The following is a 27018-nucleotide window of genomic DNA, read 5'->3' on the forward strand; positions in this document are numbered from 1 at the left end:
TCAAACTCTGCACTATGGGGGCTTTAGCTCAGAACCTTAGTTTCCATGCCCACTGACAGACCTATCAAATTCAGGAGAAGGAGCCAGTGATGTCTAAACGGGGAACCCTTTGTTCCTCCCTCCCCGCTCCACCTCCCATATCCCCCCTAATTCTTGTAAACCCCTTCTGCCTCACCCATCCAAACTGCTGCTAAGCTAATTCATTCATGCCTACCCTACAACTCAAAGAAAAAAACCCACACCCTCGTATCATATTTTTAACCTCTTCAAGACAGACCACTGAGCAAAGTGTAAATAAAAGTGGGCCAAAGTCCCAAACATAGAAGCAATCTGAAACAATTTCTTTAAAACTCAGCAAGATGATACATAACAAGTTTTTGCATTAACATGAATTTCATGAAGGCTTAATGTGAAAATGAATTGACTCAATGTTACTAACCTCTCACAGTCAAGAGTTTGCCGCTAATGTGTCAGACACCACCATATTATGAAAGGAACCAATAATATGAGGCAAAATCTGGGCATGCTGTCAAATCTAGAGCTGAAAGGCACGACTGTATCCCAGATAAACAGCATGTTACACGACCATTAAGAACAACCATTTCTGGTCGCTCTGTGCATGCTCAGCAACAAGCTTAATGCACGAATGCCCCAAAGCCCATGAACAGCATGAAACCTCTCCCAGCAACCCATTACTATTTATCCAAGAACTGGAGAAAAAACTGCCACCACTCCAACTAGTTGGCTCCTCGAACTGCCTTACCATTGGAACCAGTACATCCACACTCCACCAACAACTGGAACAACCCCACCTACTCACCCTCAGCCTAACACCATGAAAGGGAGGTGAGCCAGACAACAATTAACATGAAAATTAGCCACACCACCAGGGAATATGAATTCGACCCACTAGGGAGTTAATTACTGCACCTGAAGACATGAATGACTGGAGTACACCCCTTCCCAGCCCATGGATGACCAAGAGAACTGCCCTCCTCCTGAATGCATACCACCAACAAACTAAGCTGGCAGGCCCCTACACCATGAAGAAAGCACCAGCGGTGACTAATATGCAATAAGGTAAGAGAAAAAAAAACTTCCTAATAAGCTCCCAACACACCTATCCAAAATCACAACAGTACTACTACCATCCACACCAATTAATGATTCCAGACCAAAAGTAGTCCAAGGACGACCTGCCCCCTTGTACCTACAGGTCATCATGAACATGATCCTAGTAGATGCAAGACCATGCCAAAATGTGATCCTACTTCCCCTGCTACACTATTATAAAACCTAAACCCCTCCCAAAATCTACCTCACTTCCTCTGAGTCCCACACTATTAATCCATTACCACCCGCAGCCTAACTAACATATACCTATCTCTACATTTAACCCATCTATCCATCCCTACCCCCTTCCACCCTCAGTACACTTATACTAACCCACCTAAAATAGCCCTGGACAAATTAGTTTGTCCCATACTTCATCTTCTAAATGTTGGTTCCCTTTACCACACAAAACACAATAGGCACAGTGCTCAACATGCAAAGTAAAAGGTACTTTTGCATGGGTGACTTTACCTACAAACCAGTAACGTGACAGAATTAATATATAGCTAATCTATGCTTGCACAAATCTGAAAGAAAAAAAAAGTCACCTGAATTACATTATTCTTGATCTTTAGCATCTAGGCTATAACAAAATTAGACCAGCTGTACCACCAATGATTTTTTTCAAAAAATATGACTAAATCTTCCACAACCAAAGATGTTGTAACCATATGGTCGTCCTGCATTTGGTTGAAATGCATGCTATTTGACATTGGTTTAATTGACCACATTTAATGTTATTTCTTTTGGTGTTTTTTTTTTTTTTTTTAGGAATACTTCATGCACCAATGTTCTTTCTCCACACCTGCATTGTAGCATGTCAACGTTGAATTTACCAACCTTTTACAGTCAATGTTTCTGAGGTCAACTACCACTCATGATTAGACGTAGATATATATATATATATATATATATATATATATATATATATATATATATATATATATATATATATATATATATATATATATATATATATATCACACACACACACACATACACACACACACACACACACACACACACACACACACACACACACACACACACACACACACACACGCACACACGTGTTGTGGCTAAATGTGTGTGGGCACATTTGTGTGTATACTTAATCAGCCATTTTAGCAATCAGAACTTACATATTAGTGGGATATAACTATACTAAACACCACTTGCACCATACTGGTTTCCATGTGACCTTATATGCTGTAGATATCTCACCCAGCAACCCTTTCTTAAACATTACAGTTTATTTCCGGTCAGTCATCCAGGGTTAAAGAAAAAGGTAAACAGTCTTGGCAATGATAATCCAAGCACGTCTGACATTTTTTCTCTATACAGAGTAGCACTAAATCTACCCATTCCGTATTCCGAGTTTTCTACTTCCTTTTCTTGTCACTTTCTGAACAACTCCCCCCTCATACCCCATTCCTAATGACTACTTCCTCATGTACTATTTCCTTGTCATTTTATTCTTTTGGGAAACAAAGAAAGCTTACAACCAGCATTCAATGTATTCAGGAATTTCAGACTTCTCAGGGTACAATAAATTCTGCTTCTCCATGATGGCACAATAGAAAAAATAAATATTTCATGAGCCTCTCCACAGAATTTTTTAACATATTACAATTTACAGTAACAGAAACATGCAATGATAAAATTATCATAACTGCTTATTATATATTTCATTATAAAAATAAAACTACTGTTATTTCTATATAACAAATAATATGCATGCCATAAAGATAAGTTTGTAACAGTCATTGGCATCTGAACAAAGTTTGATGTGTTCACTAAGATAACAACGTATATTTATGAGTGACAGAGTCTACTAGCTAAGGATATATAGTCACACCATTAAAACCTTGAGAAAAATCAGATAAACAGGAATCATCTGGATGCTTCATACTGCAGTTCTCCTAGGATTATTAAAACCTCATCTCGTAACAAAGTCTAATAGAACACAAAGGCAAGGCATTGCCAATACTTCATAGTGTAGTGCGGACTAAATCTGAAAAGAAATGCTTCTCCATGAATGATGTATCAAACTCAGTTTTTTACATTAATTTGCTTACCCAGAGCCACATATCAAATGATTGTCACAGCAGATATTAGGATGTGTAAGAGCTGAGGCACATAAAGCTAACATACCCAACATAGCTACTAAGGATTTCTTTAAAAGCTCAGTCTCAAAGATATAAATCTTCTGTAATTAAGTTTTACTGAAAGAACATATTGAGGTATCACCTAAGCCACAGATGTTATCTCCTTTTGATTTTATTTTCCAACAAATTCAAGGCATAGACTACCAGTAAGAATATTACCAATATGCCATATAGTAAATTAACTTTGCAAAATAGCAAAACCTGAATTAAAACATATTTTCATCCAGACATCAGCTACCAGTTTATTTATTTATTTTTTGTTCTTATTCAAAGAGGAAAATATGCCTCTTATACATGGATTCAAAAAGAAGTAACAACACACACACACACACACACACACACATACACACACACACACACACACACACACACACACACACACACATACATATATATGTGATAAAACAAATAAAGACTGTGAAGTACAAGTGCCAACCACATATGTGACGAAAAAGAGGACAATGACAGTAAAATGTGATGACTGATGTCATGCACTGCCATACAAATATGAAGAAAAGCTCCTGTTAGCAGAAGGTGGTCTCCTGAGTAACACCATTGATACCCAGCAGGTTAAGGTACACGAAGAAAGTGCACTGACATCTAAAGCAATAATTAATTCACAAAATTCAACCTGTCAGAAAGAGTATAAAAGAAATATGAACTGGTGTTCTGGATATTATCTTTCAACATTCACCCCCAGAATAACCTGCAAAAAGGTCATCTTCAAAGCTACGTTTTTAATCTAGCACCCCAGGCCCCATTCTCACTGCACTCTATGTGAACTGCTTTGTTTTCCATTGCCTTTTACCTATAGTAACTGACTTCCACACAAGTTATTTATGCACACACACACACACACACACACACACACACACACACACACACACACACACAGACACACACACACACACACACACACACACACACACACACACACACACACGCACACACACACACACACACACACACACACACACAATTCCCAAGGACGTCTGACAGAATTTTTCAAATCCCCACAGTTTTCTTCTTGGAATAGTATTACTGTCACCATCCTAGAGTGGCCTGGGACCACCAGTTACCCTCTACCATTATTTTGATTAATTCTAATGCAAAATAAATACACCTGAATATGTCCATAGTAATAGGCCCAAAGCATTTCAGCTAAGTAACAAATAACCCTTCACTCAGATAATAAACTGTAATGATACAGATGTAGTAAACACCTGCTGCAAGAGCTTCAAAGTAAATACCTAAACTTTAGTTAAGCAACAAGGCACATAGTGCAGTTACAGGTTAAATATTCAGAGGAATACAAATGTGCACAAGGAAAATCAGAAATAACATTCAATTACATTGGGCAAATCATGTAAAGAAACAACTGTTCTACATCTCTTACTGGCCATGAAAAACCTCAGTAAGATAAATATTATGAATACACATAAGCAGAGTTGACATCTTTCACAGATGTGTCACAGAGTTCTTCTAAGCAAGGACAAGTAATAAGAAATATCAGTATTTCTTGCCTAGTATTCTAAATATAAGACAAACCCTTTTTTCTCTGTCTCGTATCATTACAAGATTCAGTAACAGTATGCCAGCCAACTCCATTAAATTCCAAAGACTTTAAAAGGTTAGCCTGAAATAATAACTTACAGTGATGTTTTTCTTATTGTATTTTCCCATATGTGGCACTCAAAAATCTGAGATGAGAAACCATTTTTATTTTATATAAAGCTATTTTTTAATGGAACATTTCTATTTTATCATTTTACAAGTCATGTAAGAAATGTGTCTTCTTTCTGGGAAATAAACTAAGAAATTGAAATTAAAAAAAAAAACAATTTAAGCAACTTTTCAGTTGATCATCTAAAAAATAAAAGGCAAACAGCATATCATGAAGTACAGACAAAGAATATAAACAAATAAGTAAAAGTGACAACGCCCAGAATGAACAATGACAAGAGACAGTCCAAATCAACCAGAGTATTTGATTCAGACAGTGGCACACAAAACACAGGGATAAAATGGAATGATAAAAACAGTTGTAATAATTATTTCACAGTCCTCCAAGTGGCTGTTTACAATAGCCTTGTAGCACTGAGTCTAACGTGACAGAAGAAAAGGTGCATCAGCTATGTGAATCTATGACAAAATCAGAATACTAATTCAGTGATATAGAAAAAAATAGAAAATCATTTCAAGCTTAAAAAAATAAAAGTACAGTTTGAAATATAAAAATGTACTAATGCTGTGAAGGAAAATGAGTGTGCACATGTTTACTCTCTAGTCTAAAGGCACTGTAAATGAACAGTTATTTTACAGATACAGTAAAAGAAATCAAGAAATAAATAGCACAGGCATTCTGTTCAGGAGGAGTACAAATAAAGACCTTATTATAGCCAGGCATGATCTGGATTTCTTTTCTCTCCAGACCTCCTCTAAAAAAGGGCCATCTGGCCCAGTAAAACATTCCCAGTAAATCAATAAAAATAAATAAAAAATATATTTATTGACATTTTTTTACTGGGAAAGTCTGACTAGGCCATAAGTACCCATTTTCAGTGGAGGCCCAGGGAGAAAAGCTCCAGCAACAAGTTTATGAATACAATACATAAAAGAGCACTTAATATGACATTACATTAACCATCATGGAACTTGCAATACAGAAAGTATAATAGTTATGATAGGTAGATCATGAAAGTAACATAACATAGTTACAAAGTGATGTAGGAATTTGAGTGCTGAGTGGATGACAAAGCATTAGTTAAATGTACTGAAGATAGTAAGGGAAGAAGAAGAGTCAGAGTAGAAGAAGGAGTGGAAAAAAGAGAAACTAAAAAAGTCTATAAAGCAGGGCACAGGTTAGGTGGGGAGTAAGGCAATGAGGTATATTAGTATAGATTTTCATCCTGGTTTTGAGCCGGAGGAAAATCCACGATTCAGTAAGAAATTCTTTTGGTGTTTCCTAATCCTAATTCCTATCTATTTTTTTTTTCCTAAATCCCTACAGAGTTCAGAAATGCAAGCTAAAAGACTTTGAGATGCAAGGTGAACACTTGTAACAAAGCTGAAGTTGAGAAAGAAGTATGCGTTGAAAAAAAAAGGAGAGAAAGAAGAAAATGACATCACAGATGAGTCTGATTGCATCATAAAGTAAGAAAAATAAAGCAAAATGAAGATATTGTGGGCAAGTATCACACAAGGTTTACGTCAAGCAAAAGATACCCAACTCACTGTACACCATGGATGTCATTTCTTCCATAGAACTGCATGGGAACTTGCTGATTAGTAATGAGCATTAGCGTGAGACACTTACCGGTTGTGTTTAAAACTCATGAAGTATGCTGTATGTTAAACATAAGCAACATCATAAGGTAAATTTCCCATTGGCTGATACTGCATTTATATATATATATATATATGTATATATATATATATATATATATATATATATATATATATATATATGTATATATAAAATATGTATAGATGTTGATGTGTAGCTACAATATGCTGATTTCCTTTTAAGAAAACTCAAAGTAAAGACCTCATGGGATTAGAGGCACTTCCTCCATATCTATCTTGTTTAAAGTCCATTTAAGTGTTATATGCTTTTGAAAGAGAAGAAACATTTATAGAAGTGTAGAAAGATTTTAGAATTTTTTTTTTTTTGAGTTTAAAAGCACAGAAGTATAACTTACAATTATAAAATGGCCTAACTGTAGCCACCAGGAATTGTCTCACTGCAAGCTAGTCGGGTTGAAAACTGGAAGCTTCAGAAAAAAAACTTTAATATGTTACTATGAGTAGAGCAGACAAGGCTATAAAATCACAGCATGTTACTGGTAACAAAGCTTTAAAGGTATTTAGCACTCACTTTTTAAGATGAGAAGACAAAATATCAACTATCAGAGATGTTCATGAATTACTATGAGCCTTGAAAGAACTTGCCATTTATTTTCCATTTGTTAATACAATGGCACATGGTCATGCAGACGCTATAGCTGGTTATGTTACTTTGCTAAATAACTGAGCCAGAAGCTGAGAATTTGGTGAATTACTTTACTCATTGATAAATATAGACTGGTTTGTAAAATGCAATAAATTATCGGACTACAGGCAGGCTGTTAAGAGAAAAAGACCTAGCTATATCAAAAGCTGTGGAAGCATTCAAAAAAAGTGAAATAACAATTACACATTTAAAGGCATTAACTTGGGAAATGCAAGTGTAAAAGACAAATTTTAGTGAAACGAAAAACAAAATAAAAAATTTGAACTAGAGTGCACTGTAATGGAAAACATGGCTAGAAAGAGTGCCATGAGATGTACATAGAAAACAGTGCACTTAAAATGCATGCCTTTGCACTTAGTGTGGATATACAGCACAAATGAGATGAAAAGGGTCCTGAATTTAATGGATTTTGTAGAAAACATAACACAATTATTTTGTAAATATGTGCAAAAGGAAACACAATTATATTCAAAAGAAACTGCCATGCTGTTGAACAAAAGTGTGAAAACAAGACCTTTTCTGATACTTCTAAAGTGAAATAATTTGATACAATAAAGTATGAAAATTCATCATAAAAGGTGAGACAAGAGCTCAAGTCAGATTGGTGGCATTTTGAAAATAAGTGAAAGATTGAATTTTAATTACATAATTTTAATTACATAGAGGTGTAGACAATAATATGACTGAAGATATTTAGAAGCACTGGGACTAAAAGGCACACAAAAGAAAGCCATGTACACATTGTTAACATTTCAGGACACTGAGTAAAATGACTGAGTCTGAATCTAATGATATGTTATTTAAGAATAAGAAATACCATGTCTAGTTTCAAATTGTATCACTGAAAGTAGTTAATTCTCCTAGTATTCTACATCCTTTGAAGGAACAGTAAAACAATTTTGCAATGTGAGAGTAAGCATCTGCCTTCACACAATTAAGAAGAACCTCACAGTTACAGCAGCATCTCAGAGAGTGTAGCATCAAAATGAAGTCATCCGGGGGGGGGGGGGGGCCTTGATGGCCAATTGAGAGCAGTGAATTTTGAGAGTGCCATAAACTAGTATAATAATATAGGACAATTTTATTATTTTCAAGTTTAAAACATCAGAAATCTATAGATAAACTACTAAACTACATAAATATCAATTTTGGTGGAGATATACAAACATTTTCCTGTCAAGTAACTTGGAGATATATTGAATCACTGAATATGAACATCTAGATGCTGCTTTGAAAAAAGAACTGCAATTGATGACATCTACCTTACAGGAACTATCTTTGAAGATGGATGGCTTTACAAATGACCTAGAAAACCTCAAATTAAATGAACAAAAACAGACTGATACTCTTAAGGAACTATTACAGCAACACCATACAAAAATAACAAATATAGAGACTTCTCTAAATGACATTGAAGGGAGACTCAAAGAGGAAGAATTCCAAAAAGAATTTCTGCTTAAACAGAATACATGGCTGCTTAACAAAATAGATGACTTAGAAAACAGGGAAAGGAGAAACAACATAAGGATCTTTGGTCTGCCTGAAAACACTGAAGGAGAAGACATTATTTCATTCTTAACAACCTGGATTCCTGAATTTTTAGACTTGAAAGAGGGACTTTCATTTGGAAATGAAAGGGCGCATAGAGCACTGAGGAAACCTGCTTCTAACTCAACAAATATTCCAACTAGATCCATAGTTATAAAATGTCTTTCATTTCTGGACAAGGAACTAATATTAAAATCTGCTTGGAGAAAATCACCCTTAAAATACAATCAAACCTGATAAGGTTTGACAATGATTATTCTTCCAGAACACTAGAACAAAGGAAAAAAGTCCAGCCAATAATAAAACTGTTGAAACAAAACAACGTTAAAACACAGCTAGTCTTTCCAGCCAAGATAAAAATACTTTTGCCAATGAGATGAGAACCTTTAATGACTTAGAAGAAGCTACTATATTCATCAAAAACAACAACATAGTGTCTATCCCAAAATAAATGGAATGGATGGCCCTACTCTTAAAAGAATAAAAGAAACAAATCCTTGGACTGATGCTAGAAAGAGGAAACAAAAACCTGATTCCAAGATAGCTGTCCCAAAAAAATAACTCTTACAACTACATTTCTCAAAGTATCAACCGATATGGTACATCACTTGTCATCTGTTTTTATTTTTTTAAAAAGGAGGGTTTCTTAAATAACTAAGAAACAGTAATGATTTATTGAGAATTTTCAGAGTCCAGTAATTCTTCACAAAAAAGGTAGGTCTAGATGGGTTACCATTTACATTATATATAAGCCAAACAAAGCAATATATAATATAAACATAGAAGTTTCAGTTCCCCTACTTGAACTCAATCAATACTTATCTTGTTCATTTTTCATTGTTTTTACTTATAATAATTTAAGTAATTAATTAACTAATTCAACAAGGTACCATTCATCACTGTTCAGACTTAAATGTAACAAATGAACATCATATATAATAGCAGTAACAGCAGAGTGTTTTGAAAAAAAATGTTGTCATGGAGACTAATGCCTTCTTCAGTTAAAGTATGATTAGAAATGTCATGTATATCCTGGTTAAATAATAGTAGCAAGCTCTTAGTACAAATGTCATCATTATTCTGTCTAAATATATTTATTTACCTATTGCCAACAAGCTCATCTTTAAACCTGCCAACTGCCCAGGGTCTCATAATTTAAAGTCTAAGGACTGTATAAACATGCTTGGAAGGAGCTAATAATAAGAATAAGCATTACAGCTTGTGGTCTCTCAAATAACTAAGCAACAGCCAAAACACACACTCACACACACACACACACACACACACACACACACACACACACACACACACACACACGCACACACACGCACACACACACACACACACACACACACACACACACACACACACTCTAGTTATGTAATGTATGATTTTAGTAAATCTAGACATAAAATATATAATAGTCATATAAGATGAAGCAGTCTGCTGAATTTAGATATTAAAGACAGGATTTAATAACATGGGCTTGTGTATAATAACACTACTCGTCATAAATGACATACACTACAGTGAACATCAAGGGGAAGCATGATGATTTTCTCATATAAGTAAATGTGCATAGCAGGTCATATAATAGCTTTAACTTAAACTGTGGTTTTGTAAGAGATCTTGGCCATACATAATATTTAAGCTGTTACCAAGGTAACTAATGTTTTATATATGACATCAAACTGACAAAGTTGTTCAAGGGAAATGATAGAAGCCTGAACTAGGAATGTCACAGAATGTAACAATCACATTCTGAGCAAATAGTATTAAATTGACAATAGTCACTCAGTTTAACCTCTGCTGATTATACAAAATAGAATGTTGCCATTTAAATCTAAAAACTTTCAGTATATGCCATAAAATGGCAATTTATGAATATGGAAAGGGAACTTGTAATCATTAATCACAATAAGTAAATTTGTTGTTTTTAACCTATAATTTCACTCATTTTATAATAAGAAATGACAGATATGAAAATCATTATCTGTAGGAAATGGGGGAAGAGGGATGCACTGATAATTAAAATGCACTAACTTCCATCAATGTTCACATAAAACAAACTTGATGCTTTAAGTAAGTTAGCAACAAGCAAAGTGATTACTTAAATGCTGGCAAACAATGAAATATAACTTCTGATATATCCAGTAAAATACATTGTATTATAAACATTAGGTATAAATATTATTGTCATCTATTTATATTAAGTAACAAGTTTTGAAAGACTTCATCAATAAGGGTGAATATGTTAAAAAATTGTGTGTTATAAGCTTTTACTGAGGTTTTATAGATGATACATTCTACTTTACTATGATTGAATTGCTTGTCATCTAACTTTCATGTAAATATTAATTGTTTATACAATAAGTAGACAATTATATTGTATTAGAATTCTGTCTAATCTACAATAGTACTATGTCTGTTCAAAATAATATAAATATTACTTATTCCAATTACAAATATTCTCCATATGATAATTCAATTTATGGAGCTCAGATGTTCTGGATTGTCAAGGTATGAGTGATAATCTGATGGACTTAGGTTTATCCATCAGATTAGAAATGATTTTCATTCCATGGCTAGTGCGGATCTTAGTTTTGTTAACATTTATTAATTTAAATTTATTTCACAAAAACATTTTTAGTATACCTGACCAAAACATTACTTTATTGGTAAACACTCAAAGTATAAAACTGATAATTTCCTTTAAAAGCTCAAACATATACTTTATAGTTATCAGAGGAAAATGTTTAATAGTCACAATAAAACAAAAAATACATAGTCTAAATAACCTAAGATGGGTTTAACTTTATTATCTTTAAATACCAGTGGTTTAAACAATCCTAACCAGAGGTCAAGTCTACTGAAATATTTAAAATTGAACCAAGCACAAATTGCCTTCCTTCAAGAAACTCATTTCAAAACAAATGACAATTACAAATGGAATCCTAAGGAATATATGATATTGACACAATCCACTTATAAGACAAAGACAAAAGGGGTAACAATTTTATAGAAAACAAATGTGATTAACCCAGAAATCATTTATAAGTATGAAGTTAAAGAAGGCCTTATGGCATTAGTAATAGTCAAATATAATAACAGAATATAGACCCTAGCTAATCTATACTGGTTCCCAGGCATTGGAACAGGAACTGTTAAAAAACACTTGGATTTAATTTCCAATAATTATAAAGGCAACATAAAATTAGTAGGAGATTTTAACTGTATATTTGATATTTCTTAAACTACAAATAAAAAACTGCTGTGTACATCTGCTGTATCAAAATCTTTAAACAAGTGGGTAGAATCATTTCATCTTGTAGATACTTTCATATGTAAAGAAGATAAATCTTTGTTATTTTCCCATCAAGATTACAGATTTGGTACCCAAACTAGAATAGATAAAATATTTGCTACCCATGTCTTACACTCTAAAATCATTAATTTCTTAATCACTCCCTGTCCCTTTTCAAACCACAATTCATTGATACTAAGACTTCAAAATGGGTACAAATTATTAATATTTAACTCCAGAATTCCAGCATATATAACTAAACTTAAAGAGTTCAAACCCTGGTTATTATCTGAATTACAGTTCTTCTTAGATATTAATTATACCACAGAAATAAATAAAATAATGATATGGGACTCATTAAAATCTTACATATATGGTAAAACCCTAACTTGGTATAAAAAAAATCAGAGAATGGGATTCTGAATTATTAGATCTACAATCCAAACGTTTGTCAGTAAAAGCTGAAAAAATCTAAATAATTTGGAAATGAAAAAGAAAGTAGAAGTATTAAACAATAAATACAATGAAAGTCTAACACATAAAACTAGTTTAGCTTTAGAAAAACTAAAAATTAATACATTGGCCACTTCTCCCAGATATCTACATAATTTATCAACAAGAATCAAAATACAATCAAAAGCTAATAACATTAAAAGTATCTTCCATGAAAAGAAAGGGAAAAATGTCTCAGATAAAGGTGACATTCTTGAAGCCTATAGAAAATCACTATGTGAGACATTTCCAAAAAGAAAATATACATATTGATCAATTAAATCTAGGTGGAAAATGTTCTAATATAAAAAAAATAAAAATTAAAAATAGATCTGCAAACACTCATATCCTACAAAGAAATTACAGATACAATAAAAGAGAGTAACAATAATAAAGCTCCAGGTATAGGTAGCATAATTATGGAAATATATAAACTTTTTCCTTTAAAGATACTATCCCTCTTCCATAAGAATCTATTAGAAATTCAGTCACAAGCTTTAATCCCATCTTTTTGGTGATATTCCTTATTCACAACAATCCTAAAGGAAAACAAATACCCAAAGCTCTGTACCTCATATAGACCTATATCATTATTAAATAATGACTATAAGATATTTATGACAATATTAGCTAACAGAATGAAAATACTACTGTCCAAAACAATAAATAATGATCAAACTGGATTTATATATCATTGACACACACATGACAATATTAAAAGGATAATTTATCTTATAGATTATGTTAATAAACAAAATAAAGAAACACACATAATTGGCTTAGATATAGAGAAAGCCTTTGATTCCATAAACTGGGACTATTTATTAAAAATCCTAATGCTATTTGAATTTCCTGTACCCTTTGTTCATTTCCTAAAGAATATATATATATATATATATATATATATATATATATATATATATATATATATATATACACACACAAATAATTTAGCGTATGTCAAGTTAGGTCCTTTTACCTCTGAATCTATATATATATCAAAAGACACTAAACAAGGACGTCAGATGTCACCAATTCTATTTGCTATGGCTATTGAAATATCGGCAGATTCAATTTGTAACAATATAAAAATCAAAGGAACAGATGTTTATGAACAATACAATATTAAAGTAATGCTATTTGCTGATGACATATTACTAACATTATCTAATACAAAAGAGACATTAGAAGAATTAGATATATGAACTGCCAAATTTCACATGACTTCAGGACTCCAGTTCAATAAATCAAAATCAATTTTTTTATTTTTAAATAAAAAAAGAACTGCAGACTAAGGGGGATCACATCATAGGGAAACAAAAATCTACCTTAAAATATCCAGGAACTGAGTTATGCAAGGATAATAATGAATTAGTCTAAAAAACTACAATAATATCATCAATACAATTAAAAGCTCTGTGGAAAAATGGAATAAAATAATATTAACATTTGAAGATAGACTATAGTTGAAAAAATGGTTTTACTGCCCAAGATCCTATATATAGCCTTGACAATACAACTGTTAAAAGAAAGGAATATACTTAAAGAAAGAAATCCATGCCCAATAATTTTTTTATGATTTCTCGAAAGAAACAGAATAGCTTTAATACATCATATCAGACCATGGAAACAAGGAGGACTAAACTTAAAATTAAGCCATTTTGGAATGGTATTAATAACTTTCTGCAAGCTTTATTTAATGAATCATTTTCACTTAAGCTCTTGTATTATTAAATGGAAATGAAAGTCCTCATTTGAATAGGTCAAACATGTATCTAGTATGGACTATACTTGCAATTTCAAGGAAGTGTATAACAAGAAGACAGAATCTAAACACAATACCAGCTTTGGAAGACTTCTGCAGCCTACTGAAGACCACAGAATTATTGGAAATTAAAATTAAAGAACTAAGAATTTATCCAAAGCCATTTATCAACAACCCTTGGGGAAAAGTCTTATCACTGATTGACACTATACAATAATTGATCAGACACTCCGATAATGGATTGGACATACTTAGAAAGTAACTATATACATTAAGATCTGTTATAGTCTCAGGCTAATGTAAATAATGTGCATAGTTATTTAAGATGTTATGTATAAATACTATGGAATTCATTCAAATGTATTTGAAAAATAAAACAATTTTTGAGGGAAAAAAATGAAGTCATCCTTCATGACTATGCTAATTTATTTACAGGCTTAGGATGTACTAGTGGGTGATTTTGAATGACCATATATAGCCTAGTCTTACAGGATGTATTATTATGTGTCAAATGATATATGCCCAATGGATAACTCTCCAAAACCACATCAAGCTCTTTTGCAGTGAGAGCAGTCCCTCCAGCAGCCCCCTGTGTAAAGAAGAGACCATCCCCAACATGGGTCTATATTATAACATAGAAGTCAGAAAACTTTGAATGTTATAATATCCAACCATTTCCATCGAAACACCATAACAGCGAACACTTAGAATAGTGAATTTTTTCCCAGGGAAAAAATTTGCTGTTCCGACACACATACACATAACACAAGCACACCAAAATAAATATTCCACACACATACACTTCACAAAACCTTACACTAAACCATACATACACTACTAGTTATTCATTTACCTTCACCCAACCCTAACCCTAAGGTCCGTAACCACCGCACACTCACCTTACCCACTCCCTAACCTGAAGGTCCCTATCGCACACTCACCTTCGTTCGCACACTTACCTTAACCCAGTCCGTAACCTTCACTCCACAGTCGAGGAAATTGCAATGCTGCAGAAACAGCCCACTGAATACTTTCCCTAGGAAAGTATTTAATATTCTACAGCTTAGCTATTTTCAGCGTTCGATGGAAATGGTTCGATATTATATAGATCCCCCCCAACACACCCCTATTACTTACATATATAAACTCCAAAATCACACAACAGCAGAGAAAGGACAGCACTTTTTGTTGCAAGCAAATTTCAATGATAATTCCTTTGTGCTGTTGTCAGACACTCATGTTCCTAGCATACAGCATAGAAAGTATCACCAGTAAGTTTGCCTTTTTCTTGATAAAGGGTATATTAATAAACCCTAGGATAAATTTATGTAAGCCCATTCAGTCATCAAAACTTACCTGAAGGAGGATAAGGGGAGTTTGCTCCACAGGTAGGTTCATTACTTAAAAGATTCCCTATCCCTCCAAGAAGTCCTATTGATCTTGAAATGTAAGTTGAGAGGTTTGAACTAAGTCAAAGTCAAAGTAAACTTTACTGGCATTTAGAACTACACACATATAGCCTAAAATATTGTGCATCAGCTCAATTCTTCAGATTACAAGAGAAAGTGAAACAACATATACAAGTAGATGAATAAACATAACTAACAAATACAATACTACCCCAATACATGCAAGAATGAGCAGAGACATTTATCAACACTTATATATGAAAAGAATACCCTCCCCTGAGTTAAATTAACTACCCTATTTCAAGTAATACAAAACACACTGCAGACTGAAATGCCCAAGTTATTTGTCTAATATTGCACTTGAATGAGTTAAATAATGCTGACTACGGGTATAATAAATAAATACTGCACTTATTTGGAATATATATAATTATATATTGCACAAATAAATAAAATAAAATTGACTTATTATGTGTCCAGACCCCTGGGACTAGTGCCCTAGTTCAGAAGTCTAATCACTGTTGGGTAGAAACTGTTAATGATTCTTTTAGTCCTGCAGCTGATGCTGCAATATCGCCTGCCTGATGCCAGATGGTTAAATAGCCCATGTGCAGGGTGCATGTTCTTAACATTGCCATTAACATCTTATCATTCTTAACATTAACGTTCTTAACATTATCATTGTTTCTGATGTGGTGAAGTTACTGAAATATGGTCTTCCATAGTCTGAAAGGTAAAGCAGAAATCTCCATGCAAAACTGAAAGACCTTTTATTTTATCTGCAAAGCTAAGTGAATCTAAGTTTTATTATTTTGGTTAGAAAGCGCTGAGGTCTTTCAAACTGAAAGACATATTTGGTAATATGCCTACAAATTGGTTAGTAATATTTAATGATCTGTCTAGTAATGGAGGAGTACAGGAGACAAAGGCAATCAGCTGGGCAATTAAAACAATTTTCTTTACTGTATGTGAACCTTAGTGGTAAAAGGACATTTTATTTATTTGTTGTTTGTTAACTAGCTGGTTGGCTGGACATTGGACCAGTTTCACCCACAACTCAAGTGCCAATGGCACACAATTACACAACAGCTAAGCACTAACTAAAGAATAAATTGTCAATAAAGTGCCTAGATTGCTAATAACATCTCTAATGAATGTATTCACTATACATGAGAGCCCATTCATCTACTAATCAATTAGAAACAAGTATTTCTCAAATCTGACTATGCTACATTGTTTTGCATTAATCCTATGAGAATGAGTAGAGTGTGAGTAACCTATCTTGGAGAATATAAGACTCTGATGGGGAATCATTAATGGCACCCACTTTGTAGTCACCTACAAACATGTTCAGCATCAGTCCTTAGACATCTGTTTTCATACCAGGGAAGTAGTTACCAAAGAGAAGGTGACTGATTACAGATCCCTAAGAGACTCCATACTAACTAATCTGTTAGATGAACAGGTACCTTCAACATTTGCACTGTTTATGATCAGAGACATGCTTAGCAATCTATTAGGTAGTATAGGGTGTTAATATTTAAATTGGCAAGCTTATCTACAATCTAGTAAAATAAATATAACTTGAACAAAACTAAAGAAATGAATCAGAAGACTGCAAGGCTCACAAACTGCAGACCGCCATTTATTTAGACGCACTCCGTTTAAAATCCACTGCAAAGGTACACAAATTCCACTATAAATTTGCACAAGTGCTTTTGCCTTTTCCTAATACAATGACTTTTTCAAATGCAATATAGTAGCCAATCAACTAAGCTTAAAAACGTGAATGAACGTCGCATGATCACCATTCATTCTTTTATTAGAGAGAATAGTCCTAATATTACTTTAAGAATAAAATGTTATCATATTTTTTGAACATATCCAATATATAAAATTAACCAAAAAAGAGACATACATATAAATATTCAAACTATACAATTCCATTATGTTAAAAGTCCTTACTACTTTTTGTGAGCCTTGTAGTCTTCCAGTTTGTTTCTTAAGCTTATCCACAATGCCTGCATAGCAAACTTAAGACAAGTGGCATGCACAGACAGGATGACCCTCATTAATACCATCAGCCACACCACCAAAAATGTTAACCAAATTAAGCAAGTAAGAACTACCCTTCATTAAACCATTCTAACTAGGATGAAGTGTTTGTAAGTTACCAGACTCACAGTTAATGAGACTAAGATCTGATGTATGATCTTACAGAAAATAATAGTCATGCTAATGAACAACAAATTCCAGCAATAGGTGCTTTACCCAGCCATCCTTACATAGACACACAACAACTGCTGTTCTCCAGAGCTCAGACACATACCCTGTGGAAAGGTTGAGATTAAAAACTTTAATTAAAAAGTTCAACAGTAACATACTTTTTTAATGACAAAGCAACCTGATATAGTCTCTTGGACCATGGAAGTGTTATTTTTTATTTTAGTAATAGTTTCCAGGATCTGGTATATAGTGACAACAGAGGTCTCAGAGACAGATGAGGTCTTTCCAGCTGTTGCAAGCACTTGGCTAGGTACATGCAAGAGGGGGCATTGTATTAAATTATGGATCTGATAATGGCTGAGTAAAGGAGTATTATTACTTCCTTGAACTTGAAGCCATACCCTTGGTTATGAGTAGGGTGACGTAGAATGATTTTCTTACTATATTGGATATGTGCTGGTCAAACTCCAGATTATACTCTACATATGTTCCCAGATCCCTAACTATCAGATTAGCTCTTAAGGGTGTTTTATCATGATGTAATTAGCTTGGGTGAATGCATTCCCAATAGTGCATTTCTTTGCATTGAGTTATAATCCATAGCTTTCACACTACTCATTTGTTTGTATTAGATCCTCTTGTAGAATGTTGGTATAATGGGGGACTCTATGATAGCTCCAATTTACAGTCATGTATGAATTTGGTGAGGCAGAGACCTTTGTCATTAGTGTTGACTTCTGAGAAATAGATGCCAAACAGGATCAGGTCCAACACAGAGCCCTGGGGTACTCTGCTGGTGACCAGACTCTTGGTGGAGGCAGTCTCACCGATCTTGGCTTCTTTGGTCCTGTCTGTGAGCCAGCTGGTAGTCCAGTGAGTTATGTAGGGATTTATGCCTAGTTCTGAGAGTTGGTCAGCAATACCTGAGCAGGTCAAGGTTTTGTGGTATGAATTGCTTTCCTCTTATCCGTAACCATGGTGACCTTCTCAAAGATGTCTACCAGGTTAATTAGTCAATATCTCCCATTAACAAAGCCATACTGGGAAAGGTCCAGAGTTTGTAGGTTGCAAATGTCTTTGTTAATCATTTCCTTGACAATTTGTTCCATGGCTTTGCATATTAGATTTTTCAACTCGATGGGTTTGTAGTTCCCAGGGTCAGTTGCTGGTCACCTTAATGAAGAGAGAAGCTCCTGCATCCCTCCATTCACCTGGCACATAAACGGTTTTGGGGCTGTAGTTGAACAGTGCTTCAGGTGGTCCTGCTAGGTCATGTTTTAGGCAAACTGAGATGTTGTTGGGGCCCATTGAAGTTGTGTTTTTGGTCTTAGTGATCACCTCCAGGTCCTGGTGATCACAGGAGATAGTGGGGGACAAGGAGGTGAAGTTAGAACTAAATTTATTATCCAGAGTAGAATTGCTATGTTACCCTGGTCAGTGAAGGTTGTGCCATTTAAAATGAGTTCTGCTCACTGTTAGGTATTATAATTAAGATTCCTGACATAGCTGAAGAAAGCCTTGTGATTGTCCTTAGCCTGGGAGGCTATTCTGACCTCATAATTGGCCTTGCTGGACTTTATTAGACCTCCTAGTTTCTTATTTAGTTGAATTAGAGAGCTCATGTCTTGCTTTTTCTGATTTTCAACATTACTTTTCTTCTTTTTGTTTATAGCCTGTTAAGGTAAGGATTCCACCAGTGTGGTTTGTTTTTGGTGTTATATCTGGGCCTTTTTCTGGTAGGTAAGGCAGCCCCACTGCAGTCATTTACATGTCTGTACAGAGTTTCTGTAGATTATTCTGCATAGGTAGCTGTGTTCTCATGGTTTGTGGTGCTGTGAATTTTGACAAACTGTTGCTTAATAGGATGTCATTTGCTTTAGTATAGTTCCTGACTCATGGTTTTAGCTGGGTTTTCTATGTTGAGCTTTATTTTGAGAGAGACAGCTTTGTGGTCCAACTTCATCAATGAGGAAGTGACACACGGGGGTTGGAACACTTTCCCATGTTGGAGAGCACTAGGTCCAGTATGTTTGATCCTGTTGTTTGTGCTGATGAAGTCTGAGTTAGAGGCAGTGTACATTTCCAAGTCTATAGAGGGGACAGTTAAAGTCTCCTAGAGTATTTGGTTGTATGATGAACACCTCTGATAGGTCTAGGTAAGAGTTGTGAGCTTCATGGGTGATAGAGGTTGATCTGTAGCTGGTCAGTACCTTTTCTATGGAGAATTGGACATGGATAAACTCCAGGGCATCATACTGATTAACCAACCTAGAGCTGTATTTGCTGCTAACATAAATTGAGACACCACCACCTTTAGCCTCTGTTGGTCTAAATGTGTGGAAGGCACTGGAGCCTTCCACTTCAGTAGTACTTTCTGCAGTTTTAAACCAAGTCTTGGTAACAGCACAGATGTCCACATTCTCCAGAAGAATGAGGAGAGTGTGTAGAGTGTGGAGTTTATTGTTTAGACACCTAGCATTGAGCAGTAACACCTTAAGGTTGCTTTGAGTTTTTTTTTTTTTTTTTTTTTGCTATGTTTTGTCATTTGACATTGCCTAAAAACGCTATAAAGGGATAGACAGCGTTTTAGACAATATCCAACAGCCCAGGGGGAACAGGTACAGACCATCCATGGCAAAGCAAATTGTTCTGTTAACCATGTCCTCTCATGCTGATAGATATTGGATTCCCCTGGAGTGACACCAGAAACTAAGCCAATTATTAGTATCCACCATTTTCTGTTCATAGTATGGCATCATCCTGGGTGAAGTTAGAATGCTGCTCAATGCAAAGCATGTACCTGTCTGTGACACATATTCAGAGAGATCCATAATGTCTCTTTGCATACACTATAGTGAGGTATGTCTCAGGTCATTTATACCCACATGAACTGTAATAGACTCATATTGGCACATGTGGTGCAGTGACCTGAGTACATGCATGATATTAGAGATCCTAGCTCCAGACAGGTAACTAACCATTATCTTCTCCTTGCCCATCCTGGTGCAGGGAGTATCTTTGTGTCATACAATAGAATTCCTTATGACAAGAGTACCATATAAAGCTTTTGCTTATCTTATGGGCTTTGTTTTTGGGGGATCACTGGGTGTAGGCTTATGTGTAGTGTTAAGTGTTGCTTTTAATGTCTGCTTTACTGATTGCTGAGAATGAGTGTTGCAGTTTTATGGCTTAGGAGGTCTTAGAGATTTGAATAAGTTTCTTTTAAGTGCCTCAGCATACGAAGGTCTATGCATGTGGTGAGCAGTATGTGTGAAGGATGTAGTATACTTGTTTTTGACAACCTTGCTTGCAAGTGAGATTTTTGCCTCCAAGGAAGTTAAGTATGTATATCTCTTGCATACTGTGTTAGTTTATTTAAGGATTAAATGGTTGTGTGAGTACTTGAAACAATTGCTATATTGTCTCAGGGTGCCCATATCTACCAAGTTGGCCATAAAAACATTAGGAAATTATAAATTGATGTTGTCAGAACCTGTATTAGGGTTGGACTATTATGGTTTAGGTCTTGATTTTACAGATGTCAATGGACTGGTGTCTGGGGTAAAGGCTGGATGTTAGATAGTGATATGATCTTAGTGCTGTATGACAGCATTAACTGCCCTAAGCCTAGTTCCATGCAAAGTCTGTCTGTGTTACGGGTCAAAGTCCTAAGAACTAGCTTTATAGATTTGGTATAATACAGAGTACTGCTAACCACCACTGAGCACTGAACAACTCAATGAAAATGTGCCTAATTTATAGCAGATAAAAAGGTGAAAACTAACTCCCATGTCCTCTGGCCAATAAATGACTACACTTTAAGCTCCCTAGAGTGCCTCCCAACTCAGAGAGACTATTTAAACACCTTCTGCCACAAGATAAATTTAACAAGTTTTTACATATCACCATGAGTAGCAGTACATGGTAAAATTAAATGATGCTTAGTAAACCAAAAACAATTCTTACACTACTTCAAGTTTCCTAAAGTGAGAAGGTAGTCCACAGTGGGGTATAGAGCAAACAATGAACCTATGTCAATAGCTCATGCACCATAAAACAGAGGACCATGTAACTAAGTTCCTTCTATACAAGGTAAACACCCACCTAAAAGGGAATAGTGCCAATCAGCAATAAAGAAAAAAAATCCAGCCAGTTAGGAGGAAAATTTGAGGGCAAACAACACTCAGTTCAGGAAGTCTGTAGCAGAGCAATTATTTATCATCTCACCAGAAAACGTTTCCACAACTACCAGGCCCAAAATCAGCAGCATTCAACTCTGAGTTACTCATCTGCTGCAAGGTCCAAGCCCAGGTGAAACAAAAATAGATAAAATCAACCTAGTGGAACAGGTACAAATCCAGGTGAAACAAGGGTGGCATACAAACACAATCTAGTTAGCACACAACTTCAACAATTTGGTGCACCTCAGTTCATCACTATGGAAAACTGTTCACTAAGAATGACATTTTTATTAATTTTGATAAATCATGTTGAATCAGGCTTAAGTCTGAAGAGTCAACAGCTTTGATATGCTAATATACAGCACCTGTTACTCTCCTAAATGTTGCTTTGCACATCTATATTTTTCTCCCACAAGACCCAGGAGGTTTCTTAAATATGATCCCAGAGTCACCCATATCCCTTTAAGATGTATAGCATGCATCTGTGTCAGAGAACTGATGGCCCACTTTATAGCATCTACATTTTCCAACTAAGCTAGTTTTGTAAAAAAAAAAAAAAAAAAAAAAAAAAAAACTTTCTTTCCATGATCCAGACAGATTGTAAATCCTTGAAGTTTTTAATGTGTTTTTACAGGTTGGAGATGCTCTTTAGACATCCTGCACAGTGCAATTGCTCCATTATCTTTAGCATCTGCAAATATTTCCCCCAAGCATTCTGGCATTAAAAGCTAGATAAAGAAATCTCCAAATTATATACATTTAATGTGTTGTTTGGAAGGTATATATTTATTAGACTTTCATCAACAGCAGAGGTGTTCCAACAGTTGTTCAGCAGTTCCAAACGTAACTGAAAGTTTAAATGTAACTAACGACCTGTTGGGGTGGGATCAGACACAAGAAGAGCATGGCAAAAAATTGCTACAATTGGTAAACAGATTAAGACAGCATAATTTCTAATTAAATAACAGAAATTCTAAACTAAGAACGACACATCTGAAATGTGTGATAATAACCTTATGTCTGAGGGACAGAAGCTTGAAAAATAAAGTTCAGAGAAATTGTCGGAATGTTAAAGCCGTAATGCAAGGAGGCATTGCAGATGTTCCAAGCAATGTTTCATCTTGTAAAGTTTTACCTTACATGTATGAAACAACTTTGCCTCTAGAAAACTGATTGAGTAAGATGTAGCTTGTTAATAAAGCTATGAAAAAAAACATTTTGAAATGCTTAAGAAATTACACAAATGTCACTAAGATAACTGAAATACCATCCTTGTAGAAAATGCACTCAGGAAATAAGAATAAAAATCCAGTAATTTATTAGTATTAAGAGCTTTCATCTCCTATAAGAGACTTCATCAGAATACAACTTCCTACTAAAAATGAACCATTTAAATACTTTCAGTTAATGACATCATAAGTGAACCTCATTAATTCCAAAAAGTTTTATACATAACATTAAAGACACCATGTCATAAATATATTAAATACATTCAAAAACCCTACTAAAATTCACATCTAGACATATAGTATCTACCTACTTAAAGTAATGTAATGTAAAACCCAACTTCACATACATAAATATGTCATATTTAAAATTATATATGTATATATACATATGTATATTACTAAAATCTATTAGCTCTTTCCAACAACATGGGAGGAATGGAAACAGTCTCATTCAGACCGGGTGGAAACATTGCAGCTAGCTTAAGCTGCCACTGAGTTTCTCTTCTCTTTAATAAAAACAAGAGCAAACCCATGCAAACATAAGGTTTTAAACCCTAAAGTTATTTATGATAAAGACATGCAGGTGGAAACATACTGTATATATCTGCAAAGCACGCTCAGACAGTCAGTCTTCAAGGATCGTTTGAGATAGCAGGGGATGTTGCTTAATCTACAGATGTATGATCATAAACTGAAATACAGGCTAGGCAAAGAACTGCTCATAGCAGATATGACAAATAGAGTATCCTTACAGGAGAAGCATGATGTGTTAGAAGAACTAGAGATTGTTGTGCTAATTCCACAGCTATCAATAACAGAAGGAAAGCAAACAAATTCCAGACATATACTAGCATTTGGTTAAGAATGCACATACTAATATAAGTTAAAAATGAAAGGATAGCCAAAGCAAAATGGTAAGGAAAGAAACTCTTTCGAAGAAGAAATAATTTATCTCCATTGCTTAGTGTTCACATCTGGCAATGATAAGGTACAAAGAAATGTAATAGATACAATATACCAGCCAGGAATGCAGACTTACATAGAATAAGTTGCACAGAGCTGTTCCATTTACAGTACATACCATAATAACAAGCTAAAGGATGACATGATTGTATAACCAGCACCAAGACATCCACAGGAAGGGGTGGGTGGGTACACATTTAATTCAGTTTGTATACCTTGTGTATGTAGATTATTATTCTAAGTAGATTTAAATAATCCAAATGAAACTTTTAACAAGTCAAATGTCATTTGTGCATTAAAGATTACATTTTTGACTTAGGGAATACCTAGTATTGTCATATCTATATCCAGTGCAAAAAATCAGAAATTCATAAACACTATGCATAAACAGGAATTTAGACATGTAATGTCCATTCTACTCTATCCTCTATCTAATGGACAAATGCAGAGTACTACCAAAATGGTGAAAAATCTCATCAAAAATCTATAACAATATATAGGAAGAATACCACTTCACTGTTTTGGAATATATGAATTATCAAAATATGCGTAGCTCTCTCCAGCTCATTTATTAATGGAAATAATTTTGAAAAACAAATTACCTATTTCAAAAGCACTATTGATTACTAAAAATCAATGTAAAGTAAAGGGGAATGTGTGAATAAAATTAGATGAAACTGAAGTTTCCTATCAGTAGATTAGAATTAGAGAAATCAGGAGTAAGCATGCATCTCCAATAATCCAACCACATTTATGTTGGGTAAAAGACCATGTGAAACAAACAAAATGAAGTAAAGAAAAAAAATGAAACAACTGAGAACAAAGGTGAGAAAACGTGACTTCCAAGATGGCTGCACACTGACCAATGATTGATTTCAGCTCTCCTGGCATGAAAAAGGAAATTAAGAAATAAGGGCCATAAACTCTGCAAGTTTTAGTAAACTTCAGTTATTGGCTAGTGTACTGGCTGGCTACCAGCAAAGAAGAAATTTAGAGAGCCTGAAAGAAAACCAAGTAGAAAAGGTGAAGAGAAAATACTGACTGGGAAAAATCCTGCAGCTGTTCAGCAAAAATAAGTTCAAGTTCCAGCTTTAGTGCAAGACATGGCAATCAAGAGGAAAACATAAATCAGATGTACTCAGAGCTGATTAAAACAAACAAAGCAGTGAAGAGGTATGTCAACTCGAATAACAAAAGGCTGGAAAAATGAAAGAAGCTTTAACCAGCTATACAGATGAACTCATAAAACTGCAAAACTCAGAGATCAAAATGAAGAAAATGCTGGCTGAGTATGAGACTGGTCAAGAAGAGTTGTTTCAAAAAATGGTAGATTTAGAGGACAGATCACACAGGTAAAACCTGAGATTTTCTGCTGCACCAGAGAAACTGGAAGGAACAGACTGTATTAATTTTATGAAAGCACAAATAAGCAACTGGATTGGTATACCACAACAGGATTTATTAACTGAAAGGGCACATTGAGTGTATGCTCCATGTGTGTATGCTCCAAACTTGGTCACAAGAAAGCAGCCAGTACCTGCATTAGTAAAGATACAATCATACCAATGGAAATAATTGATCCAGACAAAACTGTGGCAAAAAGGCAAAGTATTAAAAACTGGACACATTTGAGTGTTTGTGGAAAGTAATTATTCACTGTACACCAGGCAGAAAAGAAGCAAATTAACCCAGTAAACAGGGCATGTCAAGATATAGGTGTAAGATTCAAACTGCTGTGCTCAGCTGTCCTCGGAATGTTTTACCTGGAAGATCAAAGTATTTTTTTATGTAGAACAATACTAAAGTTTGTCCAACAAAAAATAAGCCATCAATCAGAAGGTGACTCTGCTTCTCATTCTTCTGGTAATAAAGCTTATAGAGAGATGTTGCTAGTGAAAATCGTCTAATATTATAAAAGAAAATGCTTGAGAAACAGAAAAAGCACAGGAGTTAACTAGTAGAATTTGGAGTAATTTGGACTTGAACCAGAGTCTGGGGTTGGAAGGTTGGGATGAACAGAAAAAAGACCAGCAACATTGAAATTAGTGAATAAATATAAGACTATAAAGCATTAATCACAATTAAGAAATATGGGTTTACAAGAAAAAGTGGAAAGATTGGACTTCTGTTGATTTTGTTAAACATGGGGGGACTGAAACACACTTGGAAGGATACTGAAGGGTGGGAAGAGGAAAAAGAAAACAAAAGGAAAAAGTAACTGTAAATAAAACAATATTCATGCTTAACAGTACTTATATAGCACATTTTATTCTATAAATTGCATGCTATATAATAAAGCATTTTCAGTTTTTGTTGCACGTGACAAAGATACTAAAGTAAACAAGTACTTTTTTCTTTCCTAGTTTTAAGAAATGCAAGCAGTATAATGTAAAAAGAGAAGAAAGGCTGGACAAAAGCATGCTTAAATTAATATGTTGCAATCTTGAGTTGCTGAGATGGGGGATGAGGTATAAAAGTACACAAATTATAATATATGTAGAACCATTATGTTCTGTCTTACCTTTGCATAGGTAAATGCCTGGATTAAGACTTTGGCTTAATCTAACAACAATTTGTATATGTGTGTATGTGTGTGTAAATAAGTAAA

This window comes from Protopterus annectens, chromosome 8.part0 (genome assembly GCF_019279795.1).
Source record: "Protopterus annectens isolate FY-2018-M chromosome 8.part0, PAN1.0, whole genome shotgun sequence".
Classification (NCBI taxonomy): domain Eukaryota; kingdom Metazoa; phylum Chordata; order Ceratodontiformes; family Protopteridae; genus Protopterus; species Protopterus annectens.